The sequence below is a fragment of the Trachypithecus francoisi genome, unplaced genomic scaffold, assembly GCF_009764315.1.
Source record: "Trachypithecus francoisi isolate TF-2019V2 unplaced genomic scaffold, Tfra_2.0 Lachesis_group15, whole genome shotgun sequence".
Classification (NCBI taxonomy): domain Eukaryota; kingdom Metazoa; phylum Chordata; class Mammalia; order Primates; family Cercopithecidae; genus Trachypithecus; species Trachypithecus francoisi.
In genome coordinates, this window is record NW_022681460.1 from 11,131,736 (window position 1) to 11,157,746 (window position 26,011).

The following is a 26,011-nucleotide window of genomic DNA, read 5'->3' on the forward strand; positions in this document are numbered from 1 at the left end:
TTTTTTTTTGAGGCGGAGTCTCGCTCTGTCGCCCGACTGGAGTGCAGTGGCCGGATCTCAGCTCACTGCAAGCTCCGTCTCTCAGGTTTACGCCATTCTCCTGCCTCAGCCTCCCGAGTAGCTGGGACTACAGGCGCCTGCCACCTCGCCCGGCTAGTTTTTGTATTTTTAGTAGAGACGGGGTTTCACCTTGTTAGCCAGGATGGTCTCGATCTCCTGACCTCGTGATCCGCCCGTCTCGGCCTCCCAAAGTGCTGGGATTACAGGCTTGAGCCACCGCGCCCGGCCTGAATTGCTGATTCTTTTTCATGAGACCTCCAGTTACAGGATTATCTAAAGGAGGGGAAATGGCTATCAGAGACTTCAAAGACTCCTCATTCCCACCTTCCCCTTTTTCAGAGTCTATCTCTAAGAGCTCCAAAGCTTAGGTAATAGAAGCATAAAGGGCCCATAAAGGTGCCAACATTACATCACCGCACTGGTGTGCTTGACGAAAGGTCTTAACAACCTGTTTCCACTCTCGCTTATTTAATTGTACTTCAGTTTGATATTGAAACCAAGAGCAATGTTGTTCCACATGAGCAAACAATTTCCGCAAAGTTCTCTCTTTTGCATCAACCCCAATCGAAAGTAAAAGCCCTTGTAATAATCTTAAATATTCTGAGGGCAAGGAACTGGAATTCCCCATAATGAAAGCTTAAGAAGGTTCCCCTTAACATCCCGGGTTTTACCCGCTCCTAGGGGGTTCCCTTGTTGTTCCCCGCTACTCACCCGTGCGGACCCTGCTCGCTGTGCCACTTATTGAGGACTGCGGTGGTGGTGGTGGAGAATGAACAGACACAAGAGACAAAGACAAATAGAGAACATGGCGGCCGTGCCTAGAGCCTCCGCCTCACTTTATTTATACTCCATAAACCCCACGTCAGCAAAAATAACACAATGCAAAACAAACTTTCTGCACCCAGATGTAACCTTCTGCTTAGTTCCTTGACTCTAAGCTCTTTCTTATTTGTCTGCCTTCTTGGCGCCTACTAGAGTTCATTAAAAGTTCAACTAGAGATACTGTCCTTGACTACTGGAGTTCATTAAAAGTGCAACTAGCTAGAGATACTGTCCTTGAGCTTTATCGATTCTTAGCATATTGTTTTCAGTGGCCCCTGCAATGCATGTTTCTGCAATTTCTCCATAGAACCTTCCTGGGTACAAGGTAGGCACATAAATATTTGTTGCCTAAATGAATAGTAATAAAATAATTCTTGGCCAAAAGTCGTATTTCATGTCATTTATTTTTTTCTCTTTAAACTAAAGGAAAGTCAGATTTATCATGTGGTGAGAGATGAATTTCCTGAACAGAGATCTCTCTATTCGTTTTAACCAATTAATTTACTCGGTTACTCAGAGAAGCAAAACTTTTCTGAAACAACTCTTCCACTTCTGTAAATTAGCAGTAATAGTCTTAAGGAAGGAACCGGTGAGCCTATAAATTAAAGATGATGTTTGAGGAACAAAAAATTTTAAAAACTTTCAGAATAGAGTAATATTAGAACTGATGCCTGAGCTTTCCAGGACCCTCATTTAAATTATATATCTGGAATTGATACCAGAGCATTTCCAATGGATTATATTATAGATAGGCAGGAGGAGACCAAACACACATAGAGTAAGGATAGATAAAATTCCCAATTTAAATAATTAAGATGCAAAATCTCAGAAGCAAGGTATCTATTTGGATCAACATATCTCAGGGTAGTTTCCCCTGGCCCTAAAGTTTATTGCATTTTAATATTCACAGTGTAAATCACATTCCAGAAAAACTCCCACTAGAAAGCTTTTTACTGAGACTGGGCAGGGTGGCTCATCCTTGTAATCCCAGTACTTTGGAAGACCAAGGTGAGATAATTACTTGAGCCCAGAAGTTTGAGATCAGCTTGGGCAACATAGTGAGACTTTGTCTCTACAAAAAATTAAAAATTAGCCAGGCGTGGTGATGTATGCCTGTAGTCCCAGCTACTCAGGAGGCTGAGGCAGGAAGATTGCTGGAGCCCAGGAATTTGAGGCCACAGTGAGCTGTGATCACCACTGCACTCCAGCCTGGGTCACAGAGCAAGACCCTGTCTCAAAAAACAAACAAACAAACACAGAAAACTTTGTTATTGACACTGGATTCTCCTAGATTTTGCCTTATTTTACATCCTCATTCCAGAAGCCAGAAAAGACTACTTATTCTCAGATGTGTAAATATAGATGTCCTATTTCTTCATTTTCTCAATAAAATGTATTTTTCCAATTTTAAAAGTTTTAAATGCATAGCATGGAAAATATGGAAGACAATAAAGAAAAATAGAGAACATTTAGTCTCACCCAGTGGAAGTCATGATTAACATTGTAGTCCATTCTGTTTCTAGAAAATTTTTCTGTAAATATATTACATAGAGAAAGTAATGTCCTCGTTTTTTGACTTTGCATTATAACAAGCATTTTCCATGTAAATTAAAACTCTACATATACATTGTTTTAATGGCTGCAAAATATGCTGTGTTGTGGACATGTGATAATTTACCTAACCATTTTCCCACTGTTGGCCAACAACAGAATCATTCAAATTTTATATTATCATATATATCACACTGAGCCTTTTTAAGGTGAAAATTTTGCTCCATTTTGGATCCTATCCTGAATTTTTCAAGGAACTTACTTTATAGTTCACTGTTTGATATCACCAGTTCTTGGTACATGGCATGTTCTTTCTCCACAGAAGAGAGAATTGCATGTGATACTCATTCTGCCTAGTTTGCTCTTCCTTTCCCTGTCTCTTTTTGCCCAGTTAACCCACTCTTTTCTTTCTTAAAGATTTCAGTAAGTAGGAGTAGCGACCTTCCTGTGACAGTACTTACTCAAAATAGTATAAAATTGGAATAGGAAAAAGATTTTTTAGTAGAGTTTTTTTGTTGTTGTTCGTTTGCTGTTTTTACTTGAAATTCTGGGATACATGTGCACAATGTGCAGGTTTGTTACATAGGTATATATGTGCCATGGTGGTTTGCTGCACCTATCAACCCATCATCTGGGTTTTAAGCCCCGCATGCATTAAGTATTTGTGGTAATGCTCTCCCTCCCCTTGTCCCCCACCCCTCAACAGGCCCCAGTGTTTGTTGTTCCCCTCCCTGTGTCCATGTGTTCTCATTGTTAATAGAGGTTTCATAGATTATAATTACATCAACTTAACTGTTATCTCTTCACTCAGTCACCTATTTATTTTATTTTATTTTTGAGACAGAGTCTCACTCTGTCACACAGGCTGGACTGCAGTTGCACATTCTTGGCTCACTGCAACCTCTGTCTCCCGAGTTCAAGCAATTCTCCTGCCTCAGCCTCCCAGATAGCTGGGATTACAGGTGCCCAACACCACACCCAGCTAATTTTTGTATTTTTAGTAGAGACGGGGTTTTGCTGTGTTTGGCCAGTGTGATCTCAAATTCCTGACCTCAGGTGATCTGCCTCCCTCAGCCTCCCAAAGTGCTAGGATTGCAGGCGTGAGCCACTGTGCCTGGCCCTGTCGCCTATATTAAACATGCATTTTATTGCTCAGTTCTAAGTTTTTTGTATTATTTTAACTTTTTATTAACTCACTGATATTTATAAAATCCTATGTTAAATGATGTGGTTGTTTTTTTTTTTTTTTAAGAGTAAGACGTGGTCCTAGACTCCAGTATTATGTAATTGACCAATAAGCTGTAAGTTTCTTGACATTAGGAATCATATTCTACAGTTCCTTTTTTCTTTTAAGACAGGGTCTTGCTCTGTTGCCCAGGTTGGAATGCAGTGATGCAATCACACTTCACTGCAGCCTTGACCTCCTGGGCCTAAACGATTCTCCCACCTCAGCCTCCTAAGTAACTGGGGCCACAGGTATGTGCTACTGCTCCTGGCAATTTTTTTTTTTTTTTTTTGAGACTGAGTCTTGCTCTGTTGCCCAGGCTGGAGTGCAGTGGCGTGATCTCGGCTCACTGCAAGCTCCACCTCCTAGGTTCATGCCATTCTCCTGCCTCAGCCTCCTGAGTAGCTGGGACTACAGGCTCCCGACACCAATTTTTTTTTATTTTTGTAGAGATGGAGTCTCCCAATGTTGCCCAGGCTGGTCTTAAACTCCTAGGCTTAAGGGATCCTCCCAGCTGGGCCTCCCAAAGTGCTGGGATGATAGGCATGAACCACCATTCCCGGCCTGTTTCCTTTTTCCCTTTGCACAGTACCAGATATATGGTTGGTACTGCAGAAATAATTTCCCCCTGCCCTCTACGTTGATCATTTGATGACCAAATAGTGTCCGTCTAGCCACTTATTTATGACTTGTACAAAACATCTGCTTTCTGAGGTAGACGGTGATATTCTGAAGCCGTAGGTAAGAGTAATTTTCAGTTTGTTGAAAGTAAACATTCTTTGTGTAAAGGTCGGCCTGTCAGGAAATAGCGTGCTACTCTGTTCTTTTAAGATTATTTTTAAAAACCTTTGTATATGTGTGTTTTTACGCTTTAAAAAAAAAAGTAGTGAGAAACTACACCTAGTAGTCTCACCAGCTGTTTTCAAATCAGAACTGGGGTAATCTAGTTGTAATTTATTTTCACAAATTTATGAGAACAAGAGCTAATATTTTTCTTACTTGAATTAGCAGGTAATTTCATTCTCCATTCCTCTTTAGCAGGGAAAATCTGGCCTTAGGATGAAAATGTGAACCAGAGGTTCTTGCCAAGTCTGCAAAGCAGTACAAAGATTAGTTTTATGAATGAAGGAAAACACTACTCATTTTTCTTAAGCAGCTGCTTACTTCTGTATTTGTATAAAATGTTTTTAGACTGAAAACTCACAGAGAAAGAGGAAGGATCCTCATTCTAGAATATCTGCTCCCCTGTACTTAGCATATTCATAGTCTTTCAAGACTTAATTTATTAAAGATGTTGAAGACTTTGGCACTTGGCTTACAGTCTTCCTCCTTCACCTGAATTCCTGCCCTCATCCTGAGTGAATTCATCACCCAAGTAGACAGCCCATCTAATAACTATTGGGAAGGGAAGGTTATACCATGTTACGTATTAGTCTCTACCTTATGCTAAAGTATGGTGTTACAATTCTCCTTTGCATACCCAAAATTAACAATAGGCTGAATCATTTGATCATCATTCCCTCTGACTCTAACGTAGCTTTTGTCCTTTCCTGTTGTACTTTACAGTTTTGGGTCTAGTTCATCTGATAGGGTACATTTCTAATATTTTTTTAAATTAATATTTATTCAGTCAAAAAGAGCATGTCTTAGACATCATGGGATGAAATGATGACTGAAGGAAAATAACTCCTAAAAATAGTTACCCTATTTAAAGAGGCTTTTGTAAATCAAAGTAATCTCTAGTTGTAATTCAGGGCCAGAGGTCTTAGGCCCAGGTCCCTTGAGTTTTTTCATTCTTGAGTTTCCCAGCTTCCCCCTTCTGCTCTCAAAGATTTTCTAAAAACATACCCCTTTTTTCCCCTGTAGTAGCAGGGAAAACAGCACTATTTGGGTGGGGAATAGTGATGGGGCCTACTGGTATGTATAGGTCATTTATTGAATGATAGTAGAGCATTCCGGTAAGTGTTTAAACTCTGCAGCCCAATTTCCCTACTTACCTGCTCCATAACTTGGGCAAATTACTTCCTATGCCCCATTTTTTCTGTCTGTAATAAACAGATAATAATAGTAGTACCTATCTCATAGTGTCGTTGTGAAGATTGAATTACATATATTAAATGAGTTAACACCTTAGACTGCTAAGCACTCAATAACTGTAAGCTATTCACAATTTAGAGGCAGCTTCTCCATTTCCTAAAATATACTTATTCATCAAGAAGAATGATATAATAGTGAAAGGTAGGAGTTTTTAAAATTCCATTGATTGGATGTAAAAAGTAGATTCTTAGAATTTCAAATAACCCAAGAAATTATTTATACCATTGGTTCTTAACCAGTAATATGCATCAGAATCATTTATGAGGTGTTGTAAAGATACATTTATCTAGGCCCTTTCTTCTCATATCTACCAAGTCAGAATGCCCACAGGCAATTCCAGTGCAGTCTTCCTGTCAAGACCATTGAAATAATCCAAGTCTTTAGATTTTATGATGAAGAAATTGAGACTCAGAGAAAGTAAATGACTTGCCGAAGATCCCATAGGGTAAGTGAGATCCAGGTTACCTACCTCCTTGGTAAGCGATCTTCCTATTCTTCTGTGTTGCCACCAAATACATTAACTTTTAAAGGACCTAATATGAGAACTTATCCTTCTGTCAGTTATATCAGGAAGAATAATATAGGCTTTAAAACGTGCTTTATTCAGCATTTAAATCAAAATAACAAATTTCTGGCCAGACATGGTGACTTGCATCTGTAATCTCAGCACTTTGGGAGGCTGAGGTAGGAGAATCCCTTGGAGCCATGAGTTTGAGACTAGCCTGGACAACATAGTGAGACTTTATCTCCATAAATAATAAAAAAAAAAACTAGCCAGGTGTGGTGGTGTGCACCTGTGGTCCCAGCTACTAGAGAGGCTGAGCTGGAAGGATTGCTTGAGCCCAGGAGATCAAAGCTGCAGTGAGCCATGATCACACTACTGTACTCCAGCCTGGGAAACAGGGTGAGATAGTGTCCAAAAAAAAAATTTTTTTTTTTTTTTTTTTTTTGAAATTTACAATTTATACAGAGGACTATTGCACCTTTATAGTAGAACTTAAAGTGAATTTTACTGTCCTTTTCATGAGGACGTTAGTCTTTGCCACAATGCTTACTACTAATGAGTCCAAGAAAACACTGTGTGGGACAGAGAGTTGCTTGATCCAACCTCACAGATTGACAGGCAAACAAATGTTTTATAGGGCAAGGTAGCTGTAGGAATTAAACTTTTTAGAACTTTCGATAACAGAATATGTACTTCTCATGATTAGAGTTTCTTAAACATTTTTAAGGATTTTTAAAACTTTGTAAAATAATCTCAGAATTTTCTAGTCTGTGAACAGTTCATGTAGAAAAATCAGTGGTTATTATGTACACTGTTATTGCAGCTTCACTGAAAGATTAAAAATCTAAAAAATACAGTAAAAATAAGTTCTGAGATTTTTGTAGTGATGTTGGGTGTTGTGATATTCTCTCTCTTAAAATATGTTTTTCATTTTCCATAATATAGAGGAATAAAAAAATACATTACAACTTGTATGTGAACTTGTGCAAATGTGTGAGACAAATTAAGGTGACAGGGCAGAAGCAAGAAAATGAAGCTCAAATGAGATCTACCTCTCAAAGCAGGTTCTATTTAATTTCTCTATATTTGCTATTATAAATTTTCTATTTTCATGTATGTGTTTCTTTGCTAGAGGTGATAATTGGGTGCCAACCTGACTTCCAATTTTTAGGTGATTATTTTATAACAAACCACTCACCTTGGTGAATGCACTGCACAGCCTCCCCTCCAAAATCCACCATTCCAGACCTTCATCAATATGTTATGACTACTTTTGCCTTTACTGTGTCTCTGCCTGATTCCATACCCTTGGCTCTACATTTCATCTCAGGTTCTATTTTCTGGACATTTTCACTTGATGCTTGTTCCTGGCATTTGAATCTCCATTCAACCTGATGATCTTTGATTTAGACTCACCATCCGGTTCCAAGCTGCTAGGATTTATTACCCTCTGATTTCAGCAGCTCAGAAATCCCTGGCACAGTCACAGGCTGGCTACCTCAAGGGGACACGCCCCAAACACTAGTGTTATATTATAAACATCCATTTATTCATCTTTTTAACAGATTTTACTTTTTGCCCACTGTGTGTAAGGCACTACAGAAGTTTCTGGGGATATAAAAGATTAGTGGCAGAAAGCTCTTAAGTCTCTTAAAATCTGATAGGACAAATAATACAACTACATAATGATAATTTAAGATAGTATGTGTGCAACTACTAGAAGTTATATATAGAAACAGGACAGTAATTAACAAAAGCTTCAAATAGATCTTAAGTAATTAAGGAGCATAGGGTACGAGGATACATTACCAATAACCTAGAGTGGTAGGTTACTGACAGGTGGCATCTTAACTAGACTTTGAAGGTAAGATAGGGGAGAGATCATGGAAGACAGATATTCCAAAATATATTTTGTAATATATTTTACAATATTATTAAAAAAGAACAGAAAAAATATTTTTTGTTGTTGTTTTTTGTTTTGTTTTGTTTGGTTTGGAGTCGGAGTCTCGCTCAGTTGCCCAGGCTGGAGTGCAGTGGTGTGATCTCGGCTCACTGCAAGCTCCGTCTCCCAGGTTCATGCCATTTTCCTGCCCCAGCCTCCTGAGTAGCTGGGACTACAGGCGCCCGCCACTGTGCCTGGCTAATTTTTTTTTTTTTTGTATTTTTTTTTTTTAAGAAACAAGCTCTTTTACTTTATCAAATTGCTTTTTTTAAAAATTATTATACTTTAAGTTCTAGGGTACATGTGCACAACAGTGCAAGTTTGTTACATATGTATACATGTACCATGTTGGTGTGCTGCACCCATTAACTCGTCATTTACATTAGGTACATTTCCTAATGCTATCCCTCCGCCCCGCCCTCCCCCCCCCTCCCCCGACAATAGGCCCCGGCGTGTGATTTTTTTTGTATTTTTAGTGGAGACAGGGTTTCACCGTGTCAGTCAGGATGATCTCTTATCTCCTGACCTTGTGATCCGCCCATCTTGGCCTTCCGAAAAAATGTTATGTTAAATCTTATTTATCCAGACTGTTTGACAGTGTAATGAGGAGTAGAAGAAAGCTTCGGAAAATTGGTTAGAACCAAGTTCTGGAAGGCTTTGAATGGTGAAGAGTTTAGAGTTGGCGAGCATGTATTGGACAGTCAGAAGGTTTTGAGCAGGAAATGAAACGATAATTGGCTTGATTTAGCAGTGGTATGTAGGAAGGATTTGGTGATGAGGCAATAAGCCAGCAGAGACTGTAAACTAGTAATTTAAAGTAGGGGAGGGTCTGGAGATGACTTTCTTCATATCATTAAATCCTGTTATTTGTGAGGCACTGAGCTAGGTGCTGGGGATAGAACGAGGACTAGGTCCTTGCCATGAGGGAGTTTTCAGTCTAGTCAGAGACATTGATACCTTAAAGGCTCCTTGAGGGGTCTCTATCCAAAATTTGGTACTCTGCTTCTGACTCTTGCCTGATTACTAGGCGATTAGATCCTCAGTTTACAATGGTTGTGTTTCCTACCCTCTCAAACTGCTTTTGCATTTTTTGTGTCAGCTAAGGCAAAAATATTGCAACCACTTGTATATGGAGAAAAGCAATTTATTACTTAAGATAAGACATGAATACTACACCAGGTAAGGCAAAGAAGAAAATGACATGTGTCTTAAAGAGATAACTGAAGATGATGTGGAGAATGAATTGGAGGTTATGTTAGGGGCAAGAAAACTAGTTAAGAGGCTGTTGTAGTAATCTACCTGCTTAATTAAGAGAGCCTGAACTAAGACAATGTGAAAGAAAAGAAGAGGAGTCCTTGGTGGCTACTTCCACCATAATCCTTTCTGTCTCTCTCTTGGTACAAACTAAGGGATAAATAGGTGACTCTCATTTGGAATTGACTCTTGAACTGAGGGATTCAAAAACAAGAAACAGTTTACTTCAGACTTAGGGGTCATGCTCCTACTGTCACGTAGTCTAGTTTCTGGTTCTATTTTTATTTGGAACATGGTTCTGCAGCCTTTAGTGAGCTTCCTGAAAAATCTTTATTTTGCATTACATAGACCATTAGTTACTAGTGGTTACAATATTAAAAACAACACAAAACAAAAACCACTCTAATTGACATTGTATGTGATATTTGAAGCACCTATGGATAACCAGGAGAAAACTGTTAAGAGAGTTGGAAATATGGAACTAGAAGTGTGGTTCTCAAGGTGTGGTCACTGCTGCAGCATCAGCATCACCTGGAAACTTATTAAAAATGAAAATTAGGCCGGGCGCGGAGGCTCAAGCCTGTAATCCCAGCACTTTGGGAGGCCGAGACGGGCGGATCACGAGGTCAGGAGATCGAGACCATCCTGGCTAACATGGTGAAATCCCGTCTCTACTAAAAAATACAAAAAAGCTAAACAGGCGAGGTGGCGGGCGCCTGTAGTCCCAGCTACTCGGGAGGCTGAGGCAGGAGAATGGCGTAAACCCGGGAGGCGGAGCTTGCAGTGAGCTGAAATCTGGCCACTGCACTCCAGCCTGGGCGACAGAGCGAGACTCCGTCTCAAAAAAACAAACAAAAAAAAAAAAACAAAAAGAAAATTATCAGGTTCCACCCCAGACTTACCCTGAATAGGTAACTGGGAGTAAGGCCCCAGCAATATGAATATTAACAAGCTGTCCAAGTGATTTTGATGCACACTGCAGTTTGAGGACCTGCTGAACTACAGCTTGAAATAGAGATTAAGAGTAGAAATAAAGATGTGTAAGTCAGATATATAACAGTCACTCTTGAGAAAATGAATAAACTCCCCAGAAGAATGGAAGAGAGAAGATGAGCGCTTGAAGTAGATGGAGCAATCAAAGAAATAAAAACTAGTAGAGTACAATACAAGAGGGAGAAATTTAACAGTGGTATGAAATGACCTATACTGTCAGGTGCTGTGCAGAGGCCAGCATGGATGAGGATAGTGCCAGAGCTATAAGACCGACCATTAAGAGCATGTTGGTGTCAGTTAAAAGAGAAGTGGTACAGATAAGAATAAATGGCAAAGGAATACAAACAAAAACTAAAGGATACTTTTTGCAGCAGTTTGGGAATACAACAAAGGGAACTGGAATAGTATGATCAGGATGAGGTTTTTTCAGGGTAGATGCATCATTTAGCTTTTGCTGTACAACAAACACTCTAAAGTGGCTTAAGACAATAATTATTATTATAGCTCACATGTCTGAGGGTTGGCTCCTCTCAGCTGGGCTTCCTCATATATCAGCAAACCTACTGGGAGCTTTACTGTAGGCTGGACACTTATCATCATCCTCCTGTGACTGTCCAGCTCACTTTAGGCATATCTTATGAAAATGGAAGAAGTGTTAAAGAGGGCAAACAGAGGCCGGGCGCAGTGGCTCACACCTATAATCCCAGCACTTTGGGAGGCTGAGGCAGGCGGATCACCTGAGGTCAGGAGTTCGAGACCAACCTGGCCAACATGGTAAAATCCCGTCTCTACTAAAAATACAAAACTTAGCCGGGTGTGGTGGCACGTGCCTGTAGTCCCAGCTACTCGGGAGGCTGAGGCAGGAGAATCACTTGAACCCATTCGCGCCACTGCACTCCAGCCTGGGCGACAGAGTGAGACTCTGTCTTAAAAAAAAAAAAAGAAAAAGGGCAAACAGAAACACATGGACTCCAAACTGACACTGGCACTTCTCCCTCATTCTGATAACCAAAGCAATTTATGTGCCCAACCCCATATTCAAGGAACAGAGAAACAGAATTATCCTCTTTAGAGAACTTGCAAAGTGATGTGGCAAAGGGCATGGATTCATAGAGGGATGAAGAATTGGGACCCTTAACACCACAGTAGGAGGCCGGGAGTAGTCGCCCTTGCCTATAATCCCAGCACTTTGGGAGGCCAAAGTGGGAGGGTCCTTTGAGCCCAGGAGTTCGAGACCAGTCTGGGCAACATAAGGAGAACCTGTCTCTACCAAAAACAATTAAAATTAGCCAGGCATGATGGCACATGCTTGTAGTCCCAGCTTCTAGGGAGGCTCAGGCGAGAGGATGGTTTGAGCCCAGGCAGGAATTTGAGGCTTCAGTGAGCTGTGATTGCACCATTGCACTCCAGCATAGGAGACAGCAAAGCAAGACCCTGTCTCAAAACAAAATAAAACACAGGAGAGATGACCCAAACATGCTTGAAAGTACAGAGAAGAAATATGTAGAATGAGGAAGAAAGAGAAGTAAGGAGAAAGACAAATAAAAGTTCAGAGAATTAACCTTTGAAAACAGAAAAGATACTTCTGAGAATGGAAAGAAAGGAATTTGATTGGATTAAATTTAACAAATTAAAATCCAAGATGCCCAGTTAAAATTGAATTTTAGGTAAACAGTTTTTTAGTATTAAAGTATGTCTCATGCAATATTTGGCGTACATTTGGTATTTTTTACTATCTTAAATACTATATGTATTTCTCTATTTGGGACATACTTAAACTAAAATTTTCTTTGATTATTGTAATTTCAAATTTAACTAGGCATCCTGTATTTGGCAACCCTACTTTGGATGAATTTTAAATAAATCCATGGTACAATAATCTATAAAGGGATAGATGGGTATATTCAGGGATTTAGTCCTAGAAAAAGTTTGGAACCACTGCTATAGATGCTGTGTAGTGTCAGTGAAAGGATTGCTGAGCAGTAGTGAACTCACTTAAAAAGAAGCAGCATGACTTTTCTTGGATTAAATCACTGCTAAGAAGAGTAATAGCAGAGATTGTGGTACAAGGGACCACTTTGGTTTGACTCTAACTGGTGAGGCCTGAGCAGGAGATTTGGGCATAATTGAAATGACTAGAGTCCAGGCTGTAAAGGAAAGCAAGTGAAACCAGAAGATGAATTAGAAGGGACTGAGAGTTTGGCAGTCACAGTGAGTCAAAGAAGTAGAAGTTCACAGGGAAGAAACTCAGAATTTACAGTCTTAGAGGAATGGTTCTGTATGATAATGGGGTTAAAAATGCGATTTCACATTTACTTTTACTAAATTGAAAGTAAGAGCTCTGGAGACAAGATACTTGGTTTTGAATTCTGGTTGTGTGATCTTGGCCAAGTAATTTAAGTTCCCTGTGTCTTAGCTCTTTATCTGAAAAATAGTAATAATAATGGTTCTTGGGGCCAGGCATGGTGGCTCATGTCTGTAATCCCAGCACTTTGGGAGGCTGAGGCAGGCGGATCACTTGAGGTCAGGAGTTCGAGACTAGCCTGGCCAACATGGTGAAACCCCGTCTCCAGTAAAAATACAAAAATTAGCCAGGTGTGGTGGCATGCACCTGTAATCCCAGGTACTTGGGAGGCTGAGGCAGGAGAATCACTTGAACCTGGGAGGCGGAGGTTGCAGTGAGCCGAGATCGCGCCATTACACTCGAGCCTGGGCGACAGAGCAAGACTCTGTCTCCAAAAAAAAAAAAAAAAAAAAAAGGTTCTTACCCCGTAAGGTTATTGTGAGGATTAAATGAAATAAACCATGTGAAATACCAAGAACACTATGTCTGGTTAAGTGTATCTATAATCACTATATATGACTGCCTTAGAGAATATTATTTTAAAGAAAAAAATGGCAAGTATACATTGTATATTTTCCTCCTTAGCTAACAAATGCTCTGTTTGGTAAAAACAAGCACAATTATCTATCTGTTGAAGTTGAAGCTCACACAACTTTTACTATTTAAAGTTATTTTCTTTACTATTATTACAAGAAAATAATTATGCTCAAGTCATATCTGTCTCATTTCCCTGTAGGTGACCATGCTTTGGGATTTTCATAGTTTGAGTAATTCCTATGGGCTCTACCACCCAGCAAGTTAAAGAAGACAAGATTCCACCCCCAGGGGGTTGTGGTTCTGGGAATGTGAGCAGCTTGTTTTCATGAGATCTGCACCTTGATCTGGCCTGCTATTTAGGATCTGTGGTGGTGGTGGCTGTCTTGTTTTAGTTGTTTCTTTTACACAGATTTTTGTAAGTTATTTGCATATAAAGATTTTTGAAAAGTGAATGTTTTATGGGGTCATCTTGCTTATACAAAGAAAAATTAAAACTATTTTAAAATAATCACTCGTGAATAAATGAAAGTATTAATGTTCTCTGGAAGGAAAATGAAGACCAGGAAAATAGCTATGCTCTTAATGTTTTAATTCTCTGTTTGAAAGGAGCCTTCTAAGGAATTACCACAGTCTCATACACAATCGACTTAAATGCATTCTTTATCTTTAAAAGGAAGCAGAATAGGATCATTGAGTAAATCACATGTGTTCACAGTCTTGTCTGGTGTAATCATATACTACACAAACACATTATTCTGTAGTCAGGAGGGGAAGGGGACCTTTGAAACAGGACTTGCCCTTGAGGAGGCCTCTTTCTGTTTAAAGAATAGTGCAATGAAAGACCACACAGTAGAAGATAACAAAATATCTTCCATGCCACCCCGACTTTTACATTTTCTCATTCTCCTTTGTTCTCTAAGGACATCTGTTGTAATGATTATTCTGTAAAACTCATAGGTACCTAGCAGAAGCCATATCATATTTCATTTATTATTTTGTCTACTTATTGTTTTGTATCATACAGTTGTGGGTTTTAAAAATATTCTGTTTATAAAAGATGTAAAAGTATGTTATAGAAAATTTATTAGTTAACTGTAGATATCTAAAGAGTAAAAGTTTCAACTCTGAATTTAATAACATTATATCCTAGGAAGCCCAGTAGACTTTTATTAACCTACATCTTAAAAAGATAAATATACTAAAAAGAGATACTTAAAAAGAAGAATTTTCCTTTCTATATTAATTGCAGTGGATTTTTAGATACTTTAAAATAATATAGAAATATATAAAAGTAGTGTTGAGACATTTGAAAAATTAATGGGAATATATATTTTGCTGTATGGTTCTGAAAGTACTAATTGGTAACTGAATTAAATCAAAATATCAGAGTTGAGATTAAAATAAAGAGCTAAAATTAAATAATCTCTTCAGAAACTTAACAGAGATCTTTCATTTGTGCCAAATTTAGTAAGACTTGCCTCAATTCAGTTTTATTTGCGGTGTATATTGATTTTTTAAAATGTCACGTGTACGGTGGCTTATGCCTGTAATCCCAGGACTTTGGGAGGCTGAGGCGGGTGGATCACGAGGTCAGGAGATCAAGACCATCCTGGCTAACACGGTGAAAGCCCTTCTCTACTAAAAATACAAAAAAAGGTCAGGCGCGGTGGCTCATGCCTATAATCCCAGCACTTTGGGAGGCTGAGGCAGGCGGATCACCTGAGGTCAGGAGTTTGAGACCAGCCTGGCCAACATGGCGAAACCCCGTCTCTACTAAAAATACAAAACTTAGCCGGGTGTTGTGGCAAGCGCCTATAATCCCAGCTACTTGGGAGGCTGAGGCGGGAGAATCGCTTGAACCTGGAAGATGGTGGTTACAGTGAGCCAAGATCATGCCACTGCACTCCAGCCTGGGCAACAGAGTGAGACTCTGTCTCAAAAAAAAAAAAAAAAAAAAAGTCGTGTAAGCATTTGAAAGGCATTCTTAATTATGAACAATAGTTATGTGAGATTTTGGAAGATCCAATATAGATACATTATTTTAAATGTTTTCAATATTTTGATAGTTGGTTTGCTGTCTATATTGTGGATGCAATTCAAAATTCAAGATTTTTCTTTTTATTAGAGGTTCTTTACATTGCCACCCAATTTCAGCCTAATTTGATCTTTTGGGGATTTGTGGAATTTATGTTTGAAGGGTTTTTAAAAATTTTTTTAATGAAAAATTTTAAACATATACAAAGATAAAGCAAATAACATGAACCTCCAAGTTATGTTTGAGTTTTAATAATATGTTACTACAGGTACTGTGACTGTTGATACAACAGATGTTCAGGAACTCAAAAAATGCTCATTGCTTAATGCACACTTGAAAGAATTTGTCAGAGACTAGGATTGCAACTTCTGCTTTTTTTTGCTTTCCATTTGCTTGGTAGATCATCCTCCATCCCTTTATTTTGAGCCTATGTGTGTCTCTGCACGTGAGATGGGTCTCCTGAATACAGCACGCTGATGGGTCTTGACTCTTTATCCAATTTGCCAGTCTGTGTCTTTTAACTGTGGCATTTGGCCCATTTACATTTAAGATTAATATTGTTATGTTTGAATTTGATCCTGTCATTATGATGTTAGCTGGTTATTTTGCCCCATTGATTGATGCAATTTCTTCATAGCATTGATGGTCTTTACAATTTGGCATGTTTTTGCAGTGGCTGGTACCGGTTGTTCCTTTCCATGTGGTTCCATTCTCCCTATCACTTTCAGGTACAGCAATAAAACTTAGATTTGGTCTTTTCACATAGTCCCATATTTCTTGGAGGCTTTGTTTCATTTTACTCTTTTTTCTCTAAACTTGTCTTCTCGCTTTATTTCATTAATTTGATCTTCAATCACTGATACCCTTTCTTCCACTTCATCAAATCGGCTATTGAAGCTTGTGCATGTGTCACGAAGTTCTCGTGCCATGGTTTTTAGCTCCATCAGATCATTTAAGGTCTTCTCTACACTGTTTATTCTAGTTAGCCATTCGTTTAACCTTTTTTGAATGTTTTTAGCTTCCTTGCGATGGGTTAGACCATGCTCCTTTAGCTTGGAGAAGCTTATTATTACTGACCTTCTGAAGCCTATTTCTGTCAACTTGTCAAAGTCATTCTCTCTCCAGCTTTGTTCTGTTGCTGGCAAGGAGCTATGATCCTTTGGAGGAGAAGAGGTGCTCTGGTTTTTAGAATTTCCAGCTTTTCTGCTCTGGTTTCTCCCCATCTTTGTGGTTTTATCTACCTTTGGTCTTTGATGTTGGTGACCTACAGATGGCATTTTGGTGTGGATGTCCTTTTTGTTTATGTTGATGCTATTCCTTTCTGTTTGTTAGTTTTCCTTCTAACAGTTAGGTCCCTCAGCTGCAGGACCGTTGGAGTTTGCTGGAGGTCCACTCCAGACCCTATTTGCCTGAGTATCCAGCGGAGGCCACAGAACAGCAAATATTGCAGAACAGCAAATATTGCTTCCTGATCCTTCCTCTGGAAGCTTCATCCCAGAGGGGCACCCACCTGTATGAGGTGTCTGTTGGCCCCTACTGGAGGTGTCTCCCAGTTAGGCTACACGGGGGTCGGAGACCCACTTGAGGAGGCAGTCTGTCCGTTCTCAGAGTTCAAACACCATGCTGGGATAACCACTGCTCTCTTCAGAGCTGTCAGAGACATTTAAGTCTGCAGAAGTTTCTGCTACCTTTTGTTCAGCTATGCCTTGCCCACAAAGGTGGAGTCTACAGAGGCTGTAGGCTGTGCTGAGCTGCAGTGGGCTCTGCCCACTTCGAGCTTCCTGCCACTTTGTTTACCTGCTCAAGCCTCAGTAATGGCAGATGCCCCTCTCCCAGCCAGGCTGCAGCCTTGCAGGGTTGATCTCAGACTGCTGCACTAGCAGTAAGCAAGGCTCTGTGGGCATGGGACCCACTGAGCCAGGCACAGGAGAAAATCTCCTGGTCTGCCGGTTGCTAAGACTGTGGGCAAAGTGCAGTATTAGGGTAGGAGTGTCCCGTTTTTCCAGGTACAGTCTGTCACTGCTTCCCTTGGCTAGGAAAGGGAAATCCCCCAACCCCTTGTGCTTCCCAGGTGAGGCAATACCCCACCCTGCTTCGACTTGCCCTCCGTGGGCTGCACCCACTGTCCAACCAGTCCCAATGAGATGAACCAGGTACCTCAGTTGGAAATGCAACTTCTACGTCGATCATGCTGGGAGCTGCAGACCAGAGCTGTTCCTATTCGGCCATCTTGGAACAGAAACCCCCACTTGAAAGAATTTGTGTACATCAAAAATTTTTAAAATCCCTCCATTTCCCAATCTATGACAGAATATATTGCAAAGATTTGGTGGTAAGCCAATTTTTGGACCTATAAATGTGTTTTTCATAGAAACAATCTTAAAATGGCTATTAGGTTTTCAGGCCAGCTCTCCGTAACTTATCTAATTCATAGTTCAGGGAAATTTACCCATCATTTTTAACATTGTTTCAGTGAGAAAATGCCTCCTTCAAAAAAATTTTTTTCTGGCAGGGCGCAGTGACTCACGCCTGTAATCCAAGCACTTTGTAATCACCTGAGGTTGGGAGTTCGAGACCAGCCTGACCAACATGCAGAAACCCCATCTCTACTAAAAATACAAAATTAGCCGGGCGTGGTGGCGCATGCCTGTAATCCCAGCTACTCAGGAGGCTGAGGCAGGAGATTTGCTTGAACCCAGGAGGCGGAGGTTGCATTGAGCCAAGATCACACCATTGCAGTCTAGCCTGGGCAACAAGAGTGAAAGTACGTCTCAAAAAAAAGAATTTTTTTTCTTTTTCTTTTTTTTTTTAAATTAGACTCTCATTCTGTCACCCAGGCTGGAATGCAGTGGCACAATCATGCTCACTACAGCCTCTAACTCCTAGGCTCAAGTGATCCTCTTGCCTCAGCCTCCTGAGTAGCTAGGGCTACAGGTGCACACCACAATGCCTGGCTAATAAAAAAAAAATTTTTTTCTTTAGTTTTTTAGAGGAGGGCTCTTGCTTTGTTGCCCAGGTTGGTCTCAAACTCCTGGCCTCAAGTTTGCTTTTTGCCTCCCAAAGTGCTGGGATTATAGGTGTGAGCCACCACACTCGGCCAGAAAATGCCTCTTTTGCAATTAGAATACTAGGGAATACCACCACTCATCTTCCTCTCTATTAAGAAATGGGGATGGGAAAATGAGTAGTCAAGTGATCTTGTAATAGGGATTTTGTCTGTGATGGGTCCTTAGCGCTCTCAGCAAAAGTAGCAGGAACTCAGAGTAAACAGTTGAGGGACAGAGTATACTTCGTGTATACCCTTACGAAATTATTCCTCTGCTAGGGGGAGTTGAGGAGTCAAGCTCTCCTGTAACAGGTATCTTGTCTGTGAGGGCTCCTTAGCCCTCAGCAAATGTAGCAGGAACACTGAGTGTTGGAGGACAAGAGTGTACTCTCCCATACCATTCTGAAATTATTTACCACTTTCTCTGCTGACAGTTAGTTTGTGCTTTTTTTTTAAAAGCCTATTTTTTAAAAGAACAGAAAGGAAACCTCCCTTTATAAAACAAATACTGTGTGATATACCCAAAGCTTATGTTTCATAGACTTTTTAAAAAGAGGGCTGATTGTCTTAAGTTTCTGATATGGGGAAAAATCATTTTCACAGGTTAAGACATGCCTAAGACAACAAGAAAAGATTCCTGACTGTTAAAACATAAAACTGGAATATATGCATAGGTACTAAACTGCCAGCCAGCTAAAATCAGGTTGTTGGAATAATGCTTATAGTCAGCCTATAAGTAGTATAACCTTTTAGTATCTGGGAATGACAGATGGGAGCAGAGAGGAGTGCCACTGCTTCTGTCTCACCAACCTACATTCTCTTCCAATTTACCTTACATTTCTACTCTTCCAAAATCCTTTTCTAAGCAAGATTATGGAGCCACAAAACGGTGCTAATGAATTTCTCCTCATTTTGTGTATGTATATATAAAATAAAAAAGGTAGTAGAGGAAGTGCTTTGTTGACAAAAGGGGCAAGATTCTGAAAGAATGCAGTGGCTGAAAACAAGACCCACTCGGAGGAACCCTAAATATTACAATGTTCTGTGACCCTGAGCAGCTCACTTAACCTCCCTGGATAATCTGTAGAATGAGTGATTGAAATAAATCAGCCCTGTTCCTTCTAGCTCAAAAATGAAAGTTCCATATTGTGAATAGTTGTCCTAGATCCTGCAAGTCTTCAAGTGCTAATGTGGTGTGGCTCTTATCCTGTCAGCTAATATAGGCTCCAATTTTACATGTCCTCCAGAGAATGCATGTGCTTGTGAGTGACTTCACAGCAGGCCCCCAAAGCTAGTTAGCCTCATTTTTCAAAGGCAGTAGTGTCAGTACCCTTATATGGGAGAATTAGGCGTACTTTGTGATGAGGCAACTAGAGTTCCCACCGAATGGCGTACTGCAGCTTTCCCACCTGGGATCCATGTTCCCATTAGATAAAGAAGGGCCTACTGTACGTCAGTTACCACACTCCTTTACATATGTTACTATATTCATTATTCATTTATTCATTATTCTTCACAATAACCCTGAGAGGTAGGGGGATTGTTCTCATTTTACAGATGAGGAAATTTCCCAAGAACTAACTAGTTGGTGGTGGAGCTAGTGAAGGGTAAAACTGATTTGAAACCTCCTATGAAGGGAATGAAACCAGGGATCCCTTCATTAAACCTGCCCATCAAACTAGCTAAGGGAGGGAAACCAAAAAGCCTTTTCCTGCAGTTAGCTTTATACTCACCAACAACTACAAGCAACTCAACTCTGGCTCCTCTGCCTGTGGGACCTGGCCCCTGCAGCCAACTCCTGTGCCCAAGACTCCCCCTACCCCTAAATCCGGGATAAGCATGTTCCCCCTAGCCCTTCTGAAGTTTCAGGTGAATACCCCAGAACTTTCACAAGGCTTCCCATCTAGGAAATCTAGGCACCTCTAACCTAGAGGATGTAACTCTTTAAGTTTGATGTTAAGACCCTGCTCTAGTAGAATCCTTCCAAGCAGGAAGCCCTTCTGTGCTATTGGTGGTGCTGAGAGGTGCTAGATAACATGCTACCCTGCCAACTAGTACAGCTCAGGGAAAAACCTACCTGAAGATGATAAGAGAAATGAAAATAAAATCTTGAAGAACTACAGTTGTCAGGTGATCCTGCAGAGGAGTCCCTGGCCCACAGGAGTTTTTATCTACATCAATAACTTCAAAGATAGCTGTTAATACTCATAGATCTCCGAATTCCTAACAGGAGATGAGCATCCAAGTTTAAGATTATCAGGCTCAGAAGCTGCCAGGAATAACTTAGATCTCAAAAGTATGTTCCTGGGACAAGCAGCATTAGCCTTACCTGGGAACTTGTTGAAAATACAGACTCTTGGCTGGGTGCGGTGGCTCACACCTGTAATCCCAGCGCTTTAGGAGGCCAAGGCAGGTGGATCACGAGGTCAGGAGATGGAGATCATCCTGGCTAACACGGTGACACCCTGTCTACTAAAAATACAGAAATGAAATTAGCTGGGCGTGGTGACGGGCACCTGTAGTCCCAGCTACTCGGGAGGCTGCGGCAGGAGAATGTCTTGAACCCAGAGGCGGAGCTTGCAGTGAGTCAAGATCACGCCACTGCAGTCCAGTCTGGGCAACAGAGCGAGACTCCATCTCAAAAAAAATATATATATATCTCTATAGATATATATAGATATAGATAGATAGATACATAGAGATATATATAGATAGATACACACACACACACACACACATACAGGCTCTTGGACTCCATCCCAGACCTACTGAATGAGAAATGGAGCCCAGAAATCTGTGTTTCAACAAGATTCTGATGTACACTAAATTTTGAAAACAACTGTCCTAGGACTATGAACAATGATCCCAGGTTCCCTACATTAAACTGCAACAGCATTAAACTGCAACAGCATTAAACTGCAACAGTTTCCTGGGGCTAGACGACCGCTCCATCTCCAATATAGTGCCATTGCTAGAGATATGCAGCTCTCTCAACCAAGACTACTGCCTGGAACCTCATTTGTTTCCTTGAATACTCCTAGGAAAATATTTGGCAGAATGGCAGATGATTGGTAATGATTGAATTAAGGTTAAAAAAAATTAATTGTATACGACAGGGGGAATTGGAAGTAATTTACATGCCTATTTATAGGAGTTTGCCTAAAAGCAAATTCCATGAGGATTAGGACTAACACTGACCAACACTATGTTCACTGAACTCTCATTATCTATTATAGTGTAAGTATTTAATATTTGTTGATTGAATGAATAAATGTACATATACATTTCAGTCCTGAAGTAAAATGCAGCCATTAAAAAAGATGTCTTCTATTAGCAATCTCACTCCTACGTATTTACTCAAAAACCTGAAATTCAATGTTTATAGCAACTTTATTCATAATTACCAAAAACTGGAAACAACCCTATTGTCTATCAACTGGTAAACAGATCAACAAACATTCATATAATGTACATCCATAGAATAGAATACTACTGAGCAATAAAAAGGACTAAACTACAAATATATGCAGAAAACATGGATGAATTGCAGGGGCATTAGGCTAAGTGAAAGAAGCCAGGCTCAAAAGGCAAATGTATGATTCCATTTATGTAGCATTGTAGAAAAGGCAAAACTGGACTGGGCCCAGTGGCTCACACATGTAATCCCACCACTTTTTGCGGGGGCCAAGGTGGGCAGATCACCTGAGGTCAGGAGTTTGAGATCAGCCTGGCCAACATGGTGAAACCCCATCTCTACTAAAAATACAAAAATTAGCCAGGCATGGTGGCATGCGCCTGTAATCGCAGCTACTCTGGAGGCTGTGGCAGGAGAATTGCTTGAGCCTGGGAGATGGAGGTTGCAGTGAGCCGAGATCATGCCACTGCACTCCAGCCTGGCCGACAGAGTGAGGCTCTGCCTCCAAAAAAGCAAAAAAGGCGAAACTAGGGATTGAAAATAGTTCAGTGATTGCTAGAGAAGGAGCAAGTGCCTCTAAACTACAATCAGGCATAAAGACAGTTTGAGAGTGATGGACCTGTTCTATATCTTGATCATGATGGTTACATTATTGTATGCATTCATCAAAACTCATGGGACTGAATGCTAAAAAAGGTTACTTTTACTGTACATACTCAATATACAATATACTGTGTATACTCAATATACTTTTTAAAAATACATACTAACGTTTTTAAAAAATGATCTTGAATAAATGTACCTTGATACATACGTAAGTGAAAAGGCAAGTTAAATGTTTTTCTAAAAACAAAACAAATGTCATCCATATACATGTGTGTAAGTTCATGTGTATCTCTGGATTATATAAATTTATTTAAATGCCTAGAACAAGATGTGAAAGAATATACTTCAAACTTACAATGGCAATTACCTCTAAGAGGGTACTAAATTTGGGGAAGTGATTTAAGGAGACCTTAGTTTATGGGTTGCTGTTTGAATTATTTATAAGAATATATTTCTGTATTGTATAATTAAGAAGTAAACAACATTTTAGGGAATAGAAGGATAAACGCCAAAAATGTCAATAGTACTTGTCTCTGGCTGGTGGAGCTAGAAGTGTCTTTTATTCTATTTTTTTCTTTCTTTTTTTTTTTTGTCTGAGACAGTGTCTATCGCCCAGGCTGGAGTGCAGTGGCACAATCTCAGCTCACTGCAGCCTCGACCTCCCATGCTCAAGCTATCCTCTTGCATCATCTTCCTGAGTAGTTGGGACTATAGGCCCATATCACCATGCCTGGCTAATTTTTTGTATTTTTTGTAGAGATGGGGTTTTGCCATCTTGCCCAGGCTAGTCTTGAGCTCTTGAGCTCAAGCAATCCACCTGCCTCGGCCTCCCAAAGTGCTGAGATTACAGGCGTGAGCCACCCCACCTGGCCTATTTTATTTTTGCTTATTTGTATTTTCTAATGTTTCTATAGTATAAACAAGTTCCACTTTTGTAACTAAAAAAACTTAGTTATCTTAAAATACAGGGGTGAGGGAACCCAGCAAGCGTATACATATTAAAAACTGATACATATTAGAAATGTAGATGTTATAAAAATATTCTAAACAAAGTTTCACTGAAAAATAATTTGAATACTCCTAGAATAGTGCTTCTCAAACATGATGTCCATACACATCACCTGGAGTGCTTGTTGAAATGCAGATTATGATTCCAAGGATTTGCATTTTTGACAAGCTTCCTCTTGATTCCAGTGCTGCTGGTCCATGGACCACACTTTGAATATCAAGGCTGTGCTGTCAGTACAGCAGCCACTAACTAGCCACGTAAGGCTGTTAAGCACTTGAAATGTGGCTAGTCTAAATTGAGATGTACTATAAGTGTAAATACACATTGGATTTTGAAGACAATTTTTATAAAAGAATAACATCTTAATCATTATTTTATACTGATTACATATTGAAACTATTTTTGGACACATTGTGTTAAATAGAATATTAAAATTAATTTCACTTTTTTTTTACTATTTTAATGTAGTTACTAGAAAATTTAAAATTTTATTTGTGGTTTGTATTTTTGGCTTGTGTTATTGCTATTGGATGGCGCTGGTCTAGAATAACTGTTAATAGGATTTTACTTGTATTAGCTTCACATTGGGTCTTAAATCACCAACATAATGCAGGAAAAGGATTAGCACCCCATTAAAGACCAAATTGACAACTTCTGTGTATTAATATGAACATACCTAGGAATTCTCAAAATCTATAGGTGGAAGTTGAGACAAATGGAAATAATAGAATTTTGACCTGGAAAGGAACTTTGATGTCATCAAGTTCAAATCCCTTGTCTTACAGAATTATTTATCAACCTGGCAAAGATGTATTTGGTACTTAATGCATTCTAGATAAGTATTGAATAGGTACGTCTGTGATAGTAAGGTGAGGTGCCTACCCTGGAGAAGCTAAGAAGGATTGTATTAGACTGTAGCAGCACTTAGAAGGCATGCTGACAGGCGTGCCCTCAGACACAGAGGCAGAGGCAAATACGGGCTCAAATTTTTGTTTTGTTTTGATACAGAGCCTCACTTTGTCGCCCAGGCTGGAATGCAATGACACAATCTCTGTTCACTGCAACCTCCGCTTCCTGGATTGAAGCGATTTTCCTGCCCCACCCTCCCAAGTAGCTGGGATTACAGGCACCCATCACCACGCCCCTGGCTAATTTTTGTATTTTTAGTAGAAGTGGGGTTTCTCCATGTTGGCCAGGCTGGTCTCGAATTCCTGACCTCAAGTGATCCCCCCAACTTGGCTGGGATTACAGGCGTGAACCACCATGCCCGGCCAGATTAATTTTTTTTAGGAAGAATCAGAGAAGCTCCAGCACTTTGGGAGGCGAAGGCAGGTGGATCACGAGGTCAGGAGATCGAGACCGTCCTGGCTAACATGGTGAAACCCTGTCTCTACTAAAAATACAAAAAATTAGCCAGGCGTGGTGTTGGGCACCTGTAGTAGTCCCAGCTACTAGGGAGGCTGAGGCAGGAGAGTTGATTTGCTGGAACCTGTGAGGTGGAGGTTGTGGTGAGCTGAGATCATACCATTGCTCTCCAGCCTGGATGACAGAGCAAGACTCCCTCTCAAAAAAAAAAAAAAAAAAAGAAAAAAAAAATCAGAGAAGCTCCACTCAAGAGAACTTTTAAGTTTCGCCAGGCTTTATAGCTTCTGTTTTAAATTAATGGTAAAAACAAGGCTTTAGGATTATTTACTTATAAATCAATGTAGAACATGCTCTTCCCTGTCTTTTCCCACATAAAATAGATATGCCATCTATTATCAGAAAGCAAAGAAATTTAGACCTGAGACACTTTGAAAGTTTGAACAGGGTTGATGGTACAGATGGTACCAGAATGAAATTTGGAGTGTAGCAGTAGCATAGTCAACCTTCAATTATATGTGCAAATGAGGGACAAGAATTGCTGAGATGATTAAAAGCATGAATAAAACAAAACGCTTATTTTAGCTATTATTTTAAAAGACTTATTCATCAGGAATATCTTATATCAGAGGCTTTATTACAGAAATTTGTTCTTGAGTTACATTTTCCTTCTGTGAAAGATTGAAGAGACAAATTTGGGATAATAATAACGTGATTATGAAAATTCTTATTACTTTGAGGTAGAATGGGCTGAAAATATGAATAGCCCTTTGATTTTTTTTTTTTTTTTTTTAGTTAAAATCTGGGTCCCTCTCATAATATTTCATTCATTTATAATATATTAGTAAAGGGATCCAGGTTTCTTTGGTGTGTGTCCTTTTTTTCTTTTCTTTTTTCTTTTTTTTTCTGAGACAGTCTTGCTCTGTTGCCCAGGCTGGAGTACAATGGTGCCATCTCAGCTCACTGCAATTCACCTCCCAAGTTCAAGCGATTATCCTGCCTCAGCTTCCTCCTGCCTCAGCTTCCCAAGTAGCTGGGATTACAGGCGCACCACCACACCTGGCAAATTTTTGTATTTTTAGTAGAGACAGGTTTTCGCCATGTTGGCCAGGTTGGCCTTGAACTCCTGGCCTCAAATGATCTGCCTGCCTCAGCCTCCCAGAGTCCTGGGATTATAGGCATGAGCCACCATGCCTGACCTGGCATGT

General features: G+C 40.0%; 1 long non-coding RNA gene and 1 pseudogene across 7 annotated transcripts in view; one reads left to right on the plus strand and one right to left on the minus strand.

Annotated features, from left to right (window-relative positions):
• Positions 1-26,011, plus strand: part of LOC117096938 — a 130,012-nt gene that overhangs the window by 15,597 nt on the left and 88,404 nt on the right. The window contains exon 2 of one of the 7 annotated variants that reach the window (XR_004442726.1): positions 13,530-13,782. The exons of 5 other annotated variants lie outside the window; for them this stretch is intronic. This is a non-coding gene — a long non-coding RNA (uncharacterized LOC117096938). Of the gene's footprint in view, positions 1-13,529; positions 13,842-26,011 lie in introns of those variants that run through there. One more of the 7 variants, XR_004442729.1, reaches the window with a different exon arrangement.
• Positions 4,175-5,536, minus strand: LOC117096940 (annotated as a pseudogene).